Here is a 12,382-nt window from a genome sequence, read left to right as displayed (position 1 = left end):
TCTGTGTTGTTATTTGTTATCAATTCGTTTCGTTTCGCATTAATTCGGGGATGGTGTAGAAAATTGAATATATTTTCATATATTGAAATAAAAAAATTATGCAAATTTAAATCAGTATTCAATGAGCAAATGTTGTTGACTCACTACAGATGTGTTGTTTGACTTTTTAATTTTCAATTATTTTCATATGGTACTTTGACTCGGGTTTGTCTGTTGAAAACTGAATTGAAGAAGAGTGGCTCTGCAATCTAAAGAAATTAGTCAAATAAATCCCACATCGAAGTATTTTGTACGCATCACATGCGGTTTCTACTCTATGGACTTTTATATTAAGTAACTGGCAATTAGATTAGATATAATTAACTATAAAATTGGATTGACGCTTTATTGATTTTTAATTTTATTAAGCACGTCTACATGTCTCTCTAATATGTGAGAAAAGGGCTAAGAGATAGAAATGTATAAACACATGTTATTTATATAGTACATAACACTCATCAACTTATCATTCAAAATGTAATTTATCTACTGATTGAAAATCGCACTGAAATATATATATAAATAAATACACGCCAGTCTTTGGCCGTCAGCAATCAAATCAACAGTGTGTGTTACTTAATTTATTTCATCTTTTATCCACCTAAAAAGTGAGAGAAAAACTAAAATCCACCCGAATCGAAATTCACTCAAATATTCAAAGTGACCTCCAAAAAACCGGGTCGATCAATGAAAAAATTAAATGATGAGCACTTATGCAGAATATCAAAATAGCTTCTCGAGAGTTTTTCAAGTCCTATCGAATGTTGAATGTTGAAAACTACAATTTCTATGCTTAATGAAATCAACTATATTTTGCATAAACAATATGTACGTGCAGAATATTCTAACGAACAATGGCAATATTGTGAATGCTAGTGAATTATGTCATAATTTGATTTTAACTAAAATTGCATAGTTTCGATATATCAATCATCGATGATGATTGACACACTATGGAATTATCGGACATGTGCCCTTTTTTTCTCTCACTCCAAAAAGTAATTTCATGCAAACAATACAATGTCAAACAGGAATTTAGATGGATGTGACAATCTGTTTAATTCAAATGGGAATTGGCATCCTAATCAAATGCATTGATTTATCTACAAATAGAATTAACTATTAATAAGTGGTTTTTTTCTTTATTTTTCCCCACTTTTTTCCACGAACGTATAATACACAATATGTGATATAAATCGGTGAGGAAATCGGAAAAAAAAGTACCATTCGATGCATGCGCTGTATCGTATATCAGAATTTAACCAGCATTATTTTGTTTCCAAATCGAAAGTCATACACACACACACACACAATGATGGTGTATTGCTGACGATGTCAATGCATAATGGAAATCGTTTTGACGATACACATCAACATGAAACTATTGAACGAAAGAAGAAAAAAAGTAGAATATGTGTCAAACTTCCAACCGATCGATTTGTTTGTAACATGTTCATCGAATTAGCGATACACCGCAACATGTGCCAATTCATGTGATTATTTATTTATATGTAAACATGCAATGAATTGATATTCTTTGGTAAATGGCCAAAAAAATATAATCGAAGATGTGTTTTTTCTCCGAATTTTTTTTTTTAATAATAAACATCAGGCCGATCTCTTTCTCTTTCCATCTTCCTCTTCTGTCATATGATAACATCGGATTCGACAGTTTCTATAAAAGCTCATGCATTCAGTAATCTTTTGACATATGTGGATTTATGTTACCGCACATTAATCGCCGGTCTGTTTGTCCAACTGAAGCACACATTGAATGTTTAGCATAATATGCTAAATAACCCGAACACCGTGAAAAATAGTCAAAAGCAAACATCAAACTCACATAATTTGTTCAAAGTTAAAATGGGTCCCATTTCAATTTTTGAAGAAACGATGTATCCTCGATCATTAAACGGAGTTAAGCCGAACTCGATTTAAATGAGATACACGGAATTTCGACAGGTATTTTCATTCAATACCAACGACATCCATTTTTGGATGCTTTCATTAATTAAAATAGACACGGAAAATGAGAGAGAAAAACGACACCAACAAACCCAGGCTCTGTGCACACATTAAACGAAATGTGATATTTAAAATGAATCCAATTTATTTTTTCATTCTCATGCTCTTTGATTTTGTCAGCATCATAGAAATAGAATCATGAATTTCTCATGAGTCGGCAGAGCAAATTTGGTGCCATTAAAAAAAGGGGACACGTTTTACCGTTCGAGAGCGTGAACATTTGAGGCTTTTGGCGCATATTTACTGCATTCGAATTTTTCCAAAATTAATCCAATGGAAAAAAAAACCGTGTGTTTGTCAATTTAAGTAGAAAAAAAAATGACCCATTGGTGAAACAGATTCTTTTTTAAAGATGCTTGCGCACACCAGAAAATCTATATATACAGATAATGATGATGAGTATTTCAAATTCGACATCCTAAGTATCACAATTCGTTATCCTCAAGAATGGTCGCCCATTATTTTCATTCGAATGGGTAATTCATATGACAATTTTCGGCACCTGCGTGTCGAATTTCAAAGTTATCTCTTATTACTTTCAAACTCGATGATGCTGTACGAAATCTGAAACAATTTTTAGCTCAACGGTATTTTTTTTGGTTCGTTGATGTTTGGCACAAAAGAAGAATGGTAATTGACAATATATTTTTTTAGAATGGTCGATGTAGCCAATCACCATTTGGTGTGCGCATGCTGTTCGAATACGATGAAAAATCATCAATCTGGATCAATCTACTTACAAAAAAATCACTTTCTTTCTCTCTCTTTCTCTCTCTCTCTCTGACTTTCCCGCGAAATCGGCCATAAAAGATTGAATGGATCGAAATAAATGGTAAAATAAAATCAACCGAAACAGGCAACAAACCCGAAAAAAATTACCATTCGATGGCAAACATATCACAACACATTACTAGCTAGAGAGATTCAGAGAGAGAGAGAGAGAGAGAAAGTGAAAAAAAGCATTTATATCAAAAGCACATTCTTTGTCATTCTTACAAATGAGCTGACATTTTTCAATTCGATTCACTTGGAGCAAGATAAACCTCTTCGCATGCATACCCACACACACGCGTATATACAGATAGATGTGTGTGTTTTCGTGTGTTGTAGCATTTCATCGTTACGGCGCATTTGTTTCACTGTGCCGATTTAAAACGACGATTAATTCTCCTGTTGCTTCTTTGTCATTGTCATCACCATATTAGCAATGCGATGTGTAAAAATGAAGTGGGTAATTTTTATTATATATTATATATGACGTGCGATGCAATTTTCTGGCGGTTTTCATGGTGCAAAATAAATATAAAAGATAAATAATAAAAAAAGTATCTTCCAGATAGACAGCGCCATTATATTTCTAGAAAGACACATCGTTCATGTTCAGTTCTCGAATTAAGTCATTTAATTCAAGTGAGAGAGTGTATTATTTCATAAATGATACCAATTCCAGATGAGGTTTAAGCAAAATATCTCTAATAATTCATATAGTTGGTACTCTGTTTCGTTGACTTCCTTATCTGCTTTTGTATGCTCTATTGTTTACTTGCATTACAATTTAATTGTCCACTTCAATTGTCGGTGTGCGGCCAATAAAATTATATTTGATTAAATTTTGCTCGACAATGCATTGTGGTAGTGACAGATGAAGTTTTCTTTGAAATATTGAAGAGCACTTGAAAATTGCAGCATTATGATTAAATGCAATGTTTGTGATTTTCCATCGAATGCAATGTTTGTGATGTTCCATCGAATTTCAAGACGTTTATATTTCCAATTTATCGTTTATTGTATTGCAAGTGTATTGGGTATGTGCCGCATGATTTATGTGGTTAACAACAAGAATGAGAACGATGTTCGCATTTTATGAGCATTCACATCATCACAATCATCACTTTCATTATCATTTATCATTCTTAGAATAAAATTTTCAACGAAGTGTAAACGGTGTGAGAGAGAGAGAGCGCGGGTGCGTGTGCATTCATTCTCGTTACATCCGTTTATTCTACCGTAAATCACTTAATATAGACGGAATTGAAATCGTCGATTTTATATTTTACCTGAAGACCCCTTGGCTATGATGATAAGTTTATTAAGTTAAAAGTTTGCAATCCAACGCGGCATACAGTCGACACTCAACAATTTGGTTGTTTCAGTAATTCTAGTGGTATGTTCTATTGGATATAGAATGCACAACGAAACAAAGCGTTTCGCATTCTTTCATTCACTTGTTTGCTCAACAACGATTCCATCGAAAACACTGAGACGTTGAAAATCAATAGCTTTCAATCGAAAAAAAAAAAAAAAAAATTCCACGATGAATTGAATTTTCGATCGTTTGAAGTGGTTGTATATCGAAAATGACAGTGAGTGATCGAAAGTCGACTGTAAAACCACTTTCCATAGAAACACTCTTACACATTTAACCATTTAGTATTGTGTTGCTTCTCGTTTCATCTCTTCTCATTTTTGAATTATTTAACGTGGCCGCGAGTCATTTTCATCAAAGTTCTTTATTGTGATTGCAAATGGCATAAAATCATTTATAAGCATCATTCAAATTACCCCATACAATGTACGGCACACCATTTATCCACCATCATTTTGGCTCATTCTAAATTGTGATAACAGCGAATTAATAGCAATAAATGCTACTGTTGTTGCAGAAAAAAAGAAGAAGCAGCCACTGATAATACAAAACGGAAATCATCTTCTATTTTACTCGAATGAAACTTGATATTTAATCCTTGATGTGAATGGGCATTATCGAAACATGTACGAGTTCATTGAAATTACATACTGAATCTTTAGCTCCTTTTATTTCTCCCTTCGATCTCCTTAGCTAAAATACCGGATTCGCATTTCGTTTTGAATTTCCCCAAAATTTTATTATCCCGAATGTTTTTCCATTTCTTTGGGACGCGTGACTCCTCTGTTATGCACATGAGAAGACAAACGAACAAAAAATCTACTCACCAACATTTGTACATTTGTCAGAATGACTAAGAGCAATTTCAGATTAGCCTCAATCACCTTGAACATTTTTTTTCTTCGTTCCCTTTTTCGTTCGGAAATCATTCGTCAATTATTCACGAACGGCAAAGAAAAATAGAGAAACATCGATGCTGTTACCAACCATACGAACAAAACGCTTTCAAAAGAATTTTACAAGATTTTTCTCCGGAAATTTTCTTTTTGTTGTGGTCACAACATATTTCTGGTTTTTTTTTCGGTACGTCGGAATGTTTGGCATTTATAAAATGATACAAGAAGAAGAGAAAAAAAACGTCACAACAACAAAACTTTTGATGAGGTAAACCTTTTATCCATTGTTGTTGTTGTTGTTGTTGTTATTGTTATTGAATACTACATTTTTGTCAATATTGGGGAAGTGTGATTCCATGTAAAATTGTTGTAAGCCAACGATCGCATATATGACGCCTTGGGCCAAACGCACCGAGAGCCAAGCTCTTAATACGTCATGTCCGAGCTTCAAATGGTATTGCTTCAGATGTTCGCATAGTTAAACAAGCCATTGAATTGTCATGTATTCAACAAGATTTTATATTTTGTATTCGACGCCATTTACAATGGGATTGTTTTAATAAATTCTCTCATAAAATATAAAATAAATAAAATGTACCCATCATGTGTGTAAATCAAATCTTGCGATGGTGAAAAATTGGACCAACATACAGGATAATGGATCTTTAAATAATATTTATGCGAAGATGTGAGAGAATAGTACAGAGCCATAAATAAAATGTATTAACAACCACAAAGCAAAATATAGAAAAGTGCTGTGATCATCATTCAAACAACTATTAATCTACAAATGGATTTTTTGTCATTTGTATTTCATGATTTTTTTATGTAGGCCTTTAAGTTGAATGCAAATAGTATTCTAGCCAACAACGCATGAAAAGCTGTTCGGCACTCTCACTTTAAAGTGGATATGTTTTCTGCTTCTTTTTTTTCTTCTGAAGATATGGGTTAAGAGAGCGTTGAAAATGTCAATTTAGATTAAAACAGCAGTTTGTTATTTATTGTTTTTTTTTTGTTTGCTTTTATTTACTGTTAATTTTTCGGGAGTGATTCTCGTCGATTACTTCTGCTTGCCTGGAGTTTTGTGTTCACAGATAATGCATTCACAACGAAAGCTGAACACCAAAATTGAAGTGTGCTTTTTCAAAGGCTCACCCTGTTGCCATGGCAAATGTTGACGGTGAAACCGGGCATTAGATTAATTTACATTGTAAGTGGACCGATTTAATTTTATAGCGGGAAACGGGAAACCGACAGACACTTGAACTTCATTTTTGTGCGATGTTGGTGGCTCGTGTCGATTTTTTTCTTCTGTCATTAAAATGCGAGAGGTTGGAAGAAGAACAAAAAAAGTTCAACGACTTTCAAGAGTACTTTTAACATTTTTCACCTCTCTGCTAAAAGGCGAAGATTTCGATGGAAGCGCCGGAATTTGATTAAAAGTATACCAATGTAAATTTTGTTATTATGTCGATTTCGAATGCCGTTCATCAACTGCAAACTTCATCGACATTGAATTGATTTTATAGCGAAACACAACTTGAGAATATAATTTGATAAAGTCATAATTTGACTATGACTTATTTATCCTCCGACATAAATGCCGTGAATAAGATATTTTCGGTCTGTTGTCTGCTTTGCGTATGGCTGAAACATTCCTTGAGCCAGATCTGAATTTACTTAATTTAATTTAATGAGTAAGTGAGCAAGCGGGTTCGTTTTTGAATTTTATTTTGATAACCGAATATGCGATATCATCGGCTCAAAATCGATCTTGATTCCGTCTACAAGCGACTCCCGAACGAACTTTTTGTTGTTGTTGACGAGGAAGAGAGTTTATTAACACGTGCCGACAATTCATCAGTACCAATCAAATATTACAATTATTCGATGTTGAAACACCCACATGCAGTCATGCGATTCAATCGATATGTAGGATGATGCGATGTTAATAAACTTGATTCCCGAGAACTTATGGTCACCATAGCATTTGACTAAAGTTAAAATTGTATGACTTTGTCGGTTGAATGATTAATTTTCATTCGCGATTCGTAATGTATACGTTAAAATAAGAACAGATTCCCAGAAGAGAAACCTTGAAAAAATAGAGTAATTACGAAATTTATTATCGAATTTGAAAAGTTCTATGCACCTCAGGTAATTCAATCATATACCAAATGTATCAAAATTAACACTAATTATACAAACAATTACACGTTTAATGTTGTATGGATGCCGCGTTATGGAGATGTTTGTTTATATTACACTCTTCGTTTCAATTTATGTTGACGATCAAAAAGCAAATGTTTATTGATTGAGAATCAGGTGGTTCGAGTGCTATAACAGAGTAAAACGTGCACATCATTTTCCAAGGATATCGACATTGAAGCATATTCTTGGATATTAATCTTTTTTTTTCTAAATCTATTCAATATAGTGAAATCTCGTAAAAAATTAAATTTGTTGATATTTATCCCTAGTCAATTTTCAAATTGAGCAATTTAAAGTCTATCAAAACATCAAAGGAATTATAAACAAATATGGCTTTTCCCGCCACACGCATGCACGCAATTTCAACACAAATTTCAAATTCCAACATTTCTCATATTCAAATGATTTTCTGAACAAAATAACCAAATCGCATTGGGTGGCATTAAAGCATATTACAGAAAAATAAACAATTTAACCCATCATTAAATTCAATCGTCAAAGTGAGCATCAAAAGTATCGGAAGTTATTACAAAGGAAAAGGGGAAATATGAATTTAGCAAGAAGAGTTGATGAGATCGACGAATGAATACACATACGAATTGTGCACACTGAAATTCATGTTATAAGTAACATTTTAGAGGAAAATTGGCATTAAAATGAAACCAATAAAAAAGCATCAAAACCACTGAACGTCATTGTTTGCCTCGAAACAGTTTTGTGCTTCATTTTGATCAGCAGCTCTCATTGTCTCTCGTTCACATATTGCTTGAGTTTTGGATCATCGTCCGTAACATTTGAATCGAGTATGCGTATGTTTTATGTGCAGTTTGGAAAAAGTTTGATAGAAGTTTCATCAAGCTGGGCCATACTCTATCTTTTTCTGTCTGTCTATGTAAAACGGCATTGTTTAATTTATGTGCTATATATACATTTTCAGATCGAACGATAATTTTATGGTAATTGAAATTTTATAGACCGAGAAATTTTTCGGATCTATTAGGAATTGCGTAACGTAACACAGCCTTTTATATTGGACTGCCTGCCATAAATAACAATCAATTTATCTGTTGTGCGTATTCGTTTCAATTTCGTGTCACGTCTTTCTATCTTTTTCTCTCTTCGCTTTCTCTCTCTCTCTTTTTATTTTCTGCACTTTTTTCTCTTCAAACATTTAGGTCGTCGTTGTCGTCGTCGTCGTCTCTCTTCTTTCCCATCGCATATCTATTCATTGGTCTTGCCATGCGATTTTTGTTGTGCTCATTTTCAGAACCTTTGTTAACATGTTTCAGCGATTCAATTCCAATTTCTGCCCGTAATGCTGTCAGTCCATTGTATTAGCCGTAGAGAAAAAGACAGAGGCAGACAGAGAATGAATGAAAGGAAGAGAGATAGAGTGTATGACACTGTGTAATGTGAAAGAGAATGAAAAGAAGAGAGTTCATGACAGTATGTTTTGAGTTCAGCCGGGAACTTAAGTTTCAGTCAAAAAGCGTAGCCTCAACCAAAGCCAGATTCCGTGATATTATATTTGCAAGTAATTTTTTCTTCATCGTACAAATACAAATCTCATGGTTTTTTTCTCGAGTTTTTTTTTCGCGTCACATCTTTGAGAAGAGAGAAAAAAATTACACGTAAGCGAGAGAAAGTCAGATAGGGAAAATAAAGCAGGCGTTAAAAAAAATAACGAAAAGTTGTAAAAGCGAACCACAAACGCGCATTGGGAATGTGGACGAAAAACTTTTTCATTTAGCGTCATGGCGTCTACAACAGCATTCGTTGAAGCTTTACAGCCATTCACACAAAAACATAAATTTCCGATGCAGTCGATTTCTCGTACAATGGAGCAAACCGAAGAGTTTTTTTTTTGTTTGTTGTCTTCTTTTCGTGCAACTCTTTTGCCCACAATTTTCGTAAACAAATTGACCCCTTCTTTGCATTTTTTTTCTCTGCGTATATGTTATTTTGCCTTTGTTCATGCAATTTCATTCTTGTCGTGGTGACTTTTTTGTCTGCCATTACTGTTCGGAAATTCGGGCAGAGAGATGTTTCCGTTTAGTCGTTTCATATTTCAGTCGTTTTCGTAACAAATGAGAGTAAAATTGTGTTGAGTTTTATTTTCAAACTCCCATATATTTATTTTATTCAAGGCTATCAATAAACATGAACGCATCATTTTTAAAATGCGCGATACAATCGATTTTTTTTAGCTAAATCACGTGACAAATTAGATTGGATTAAATAACGTATAAAAAAATGTACACATTCACCATCATAAACCATTTTATTTGCGGTATGACAAAGACGTTCCCATTTTTATATAAATAGAATGAACTTTATAAGATATTGCTTAGGCGAACTGAACAACAAAAAAAAGAGATATGCAATCGAAAGAACTTTCGGTCAAAATGATGACGACGAATAAAGAATTTTAAGTACACAATTTGTGTGGTATATTTCATAAAAGCTTCTTTTGTGTGTGGCCGTGTGCCGTTTTTTTTTTCATCAATAATATTTTCACCATTAAACCGAAATGGCAGTTCAAAAACATAATCTATTCAGTCTAATCGGCACGACACGCATAAATTATTTATGCAATGCATAAAATGCTGTCATTCACTTTGCACGCGAAACGCCAACATATTCAACTCTTGCCAATTTTGATGTAGCACGACCACCGGTCCTTGTTTTTGTGTGCTCTTTTTTTGAGCAAATTTTATGCGAATTATTAAGAAAAAAAAAACAGAAGTAAGAACACTATGAATGACAACAATGCCATTTCAGCTGGACGCATAAAAAATACGTCGAAAAGTTTTTCCAGCGTTTGTCATGTGTCTCTTACACAAAACAATTCCCAGACGTGTCCCGTTCAACTTTATCGAAATGGTGTGTTTTTTTTTTCTATTTGATCCATTTTTTTCCGTTCTCAATCGAATTTCGCTGAATCAAAAAAACGCACATATTTATCGATACGCGCACAAATCCATTGATTCTGGAATTTTATGAACAAATATTTGCAGCAAATAGTTTATGGATCTGGAATAAATGCAATAGACCGTGTCACACAGACTGAATGGCGAGCATCGTTGCAGACTAATGAATATAAAGTATCAATGGGTTACTTAAGTTGAATATATTTGTTGGACATTCATATATCTTATCTATATGTGATATCTAATCAAATGTAATCAAATGGAATCTTGTTGCTTGGAAAAGTCAATAGCCACAAGCGATTCAATGAATATAGAGAAATGCATCATTTATCATCGATGCAATCGACCACTTCCAGTTCATTCACTGTCTTATACAAACAATTTGAATAATGAAAAAAATTATCAAATGAAAATTGATTAAGCGAAAGAATTTCTAATTGAATGTTCGGAATGCACATGAACATCTTATTTTATTTGGTGGGCGGCGATAGTAGATATAATTATGTTTTTAAAATAAATATTTTAATTTTAGTATTGTCAAATATTATAGATTAAACTAAATTTAAAGTTTTTAATTTTATCGCATTTTTTTATAGATTTCCTTGTGCAAAAACATGACTGGTTAACTAAATACGGTAAGTAATATTTAATAAGCGGAATTGTTGTAAAAAAATAGTCAACTTCGATATATTTTCTCCAATAAAAAGGGTTGGAGGTCAAAGTGAAGTCGAACGAATTCAAAACATATTCTCGTTCATGAAGAATACTCAAGTTAATCGATTGATTCAAAGAATATTTTTCACGAAATGTTATTTAGTTCATAGCATCAAACAGATTGAGATCAAAAAGTAACTTTTTTTTAAAGTGAAACGAATCCACTGTTGAATCTTTTGCTTTCTTTTCTTCACTTCAATGCCGAATTTGAGCACGATGTGATTATTACTTGATTTTTTGAGAAAAGAAACCAAATGTTGAAGTAAAAACTTTTGAAACTCACTGATTAACAAGAAAAGCATAATTTCAAAAATATTCATCTTTCAAGTTAGTTATACTATTATTTGTGTTATTCGGACCACATTTAGACTGTTTTCTTTCCTCTCATGTATGCATTTCGAGTGTTGTTTTCCATTTTACCGATTCATGTGTGACGTAAAAAGTATACTGTATTTTATGCATATGCCATGTATGTAATGAGTATGTCTTAATTGGCGTCGCAAATTCCGAAAACTATTATTCACATCGATTAATTGTGGTGCCGAACATTTATATTTAAAGACAGTCTGACGGGAGTGTAAAAGGCACGAGATAGAGAAAGAGTAGGTTGGTATAATTTTAGCATCCAAAGCGATAGTTGTGTGAATAAATGGCATATGTGCAGCCATAAAAATGCGCATAGCATCATATATAGCCATGAACAATTACAATTCTGACCGTTGTACGATTTTCCACGCATGCACATATCAATAATGCGATTTTCGTCAGGGTTCGAACATTAAAGTAATTAGTTTGTGAACTCGAATGTGTGAATACAAATTATTTGTAAATGTGGTAAAAACCCCAAGATGCCGTTATCTTTTTGTTTGAATGTCTCGATCAGCTATTTTGTGGGTAAAAAAAAAATGATTTAAAGTTGCGTACATCGTTGTTTTGTATTCCTTTGAAACTAGTTGTGTTTCAACGTTGAAGAGTATCAGTGTATGTATTTGACTGCTATAAGCTTTTCTATATCGTTTGAATTTGGTGTTATCGCAGTCACTAAAAAGTACCAGTCATATATCCAGTCACAGTGCATTTAAGATGAAAATATGGATAGCATTGGCGTTGTTGTCGTCAACACACGTTCACTTCGTTAAGCAAATACGGACTATATCAAAAATGACACCAAAAATAAAATGAAAGCACGCACACTGTTTGAGGAGAGCAGCCAAAGAAGAAAAAATGAAGACGATGAATGCGAACGCGTGCACATGGTGACTCTATGAAAACACTAGATTATTTTCGGAAAGACGAAAAGCATTTGTATGCGTTGAGTTTACTTAACTTATTTGGCACATGGTGATTTCGTGATTGCATATGTTCACACTTTCATAATAATCTATTCCAGCCATCGAATCGATTTATGTGACTCGATCTGG

The 12,382-nt window shown here is 33.3% G+C and overlaps 1 protein-coding gene across 1 annotated transcript in view; it reads left to right on the top strand.

Annotated features, from left to right (window-relative positions):
- LOC116345271 (somatostatin receptor type 2-like) overlaps nt 1–12,382 on the top strand; it is an 82,793-nt gene that overhangs the window by 44,356 nt on the left and 26,055 nt on the right. The window contains exon 4 of the mRNA XM_031774505.1: nt 10,844–10,882. The gene's annotated coding sequence lies outside the window, so the exon portion shown is untranslated. The remainder of the gene's footprint in view (nt 1–10,843; nt 10,883–12,382) is intronic.

The sequence above is a fragment of the Contarinia nasturtii genome, unplaced genomic scaffold (assembly GCF_009176525.2).
Source record: "Contarinia nasturtii isolate CC-2019 unplaced genomic scaffold, AAFC_CNas_1.1 Cnas_scaffold_1240, whole genome shotgun sequence".
Taxonomy (NCBI): domain Eukaryota; kingdom Metazoa; phylum Arthropoda; class Insecta; order Diptera; family Cecidomyiidae; genus Contarinia; species Contarinia nasturtii.
This window is presented reverse-complemented; position numbering and strand designations above follow the sequence as displayed.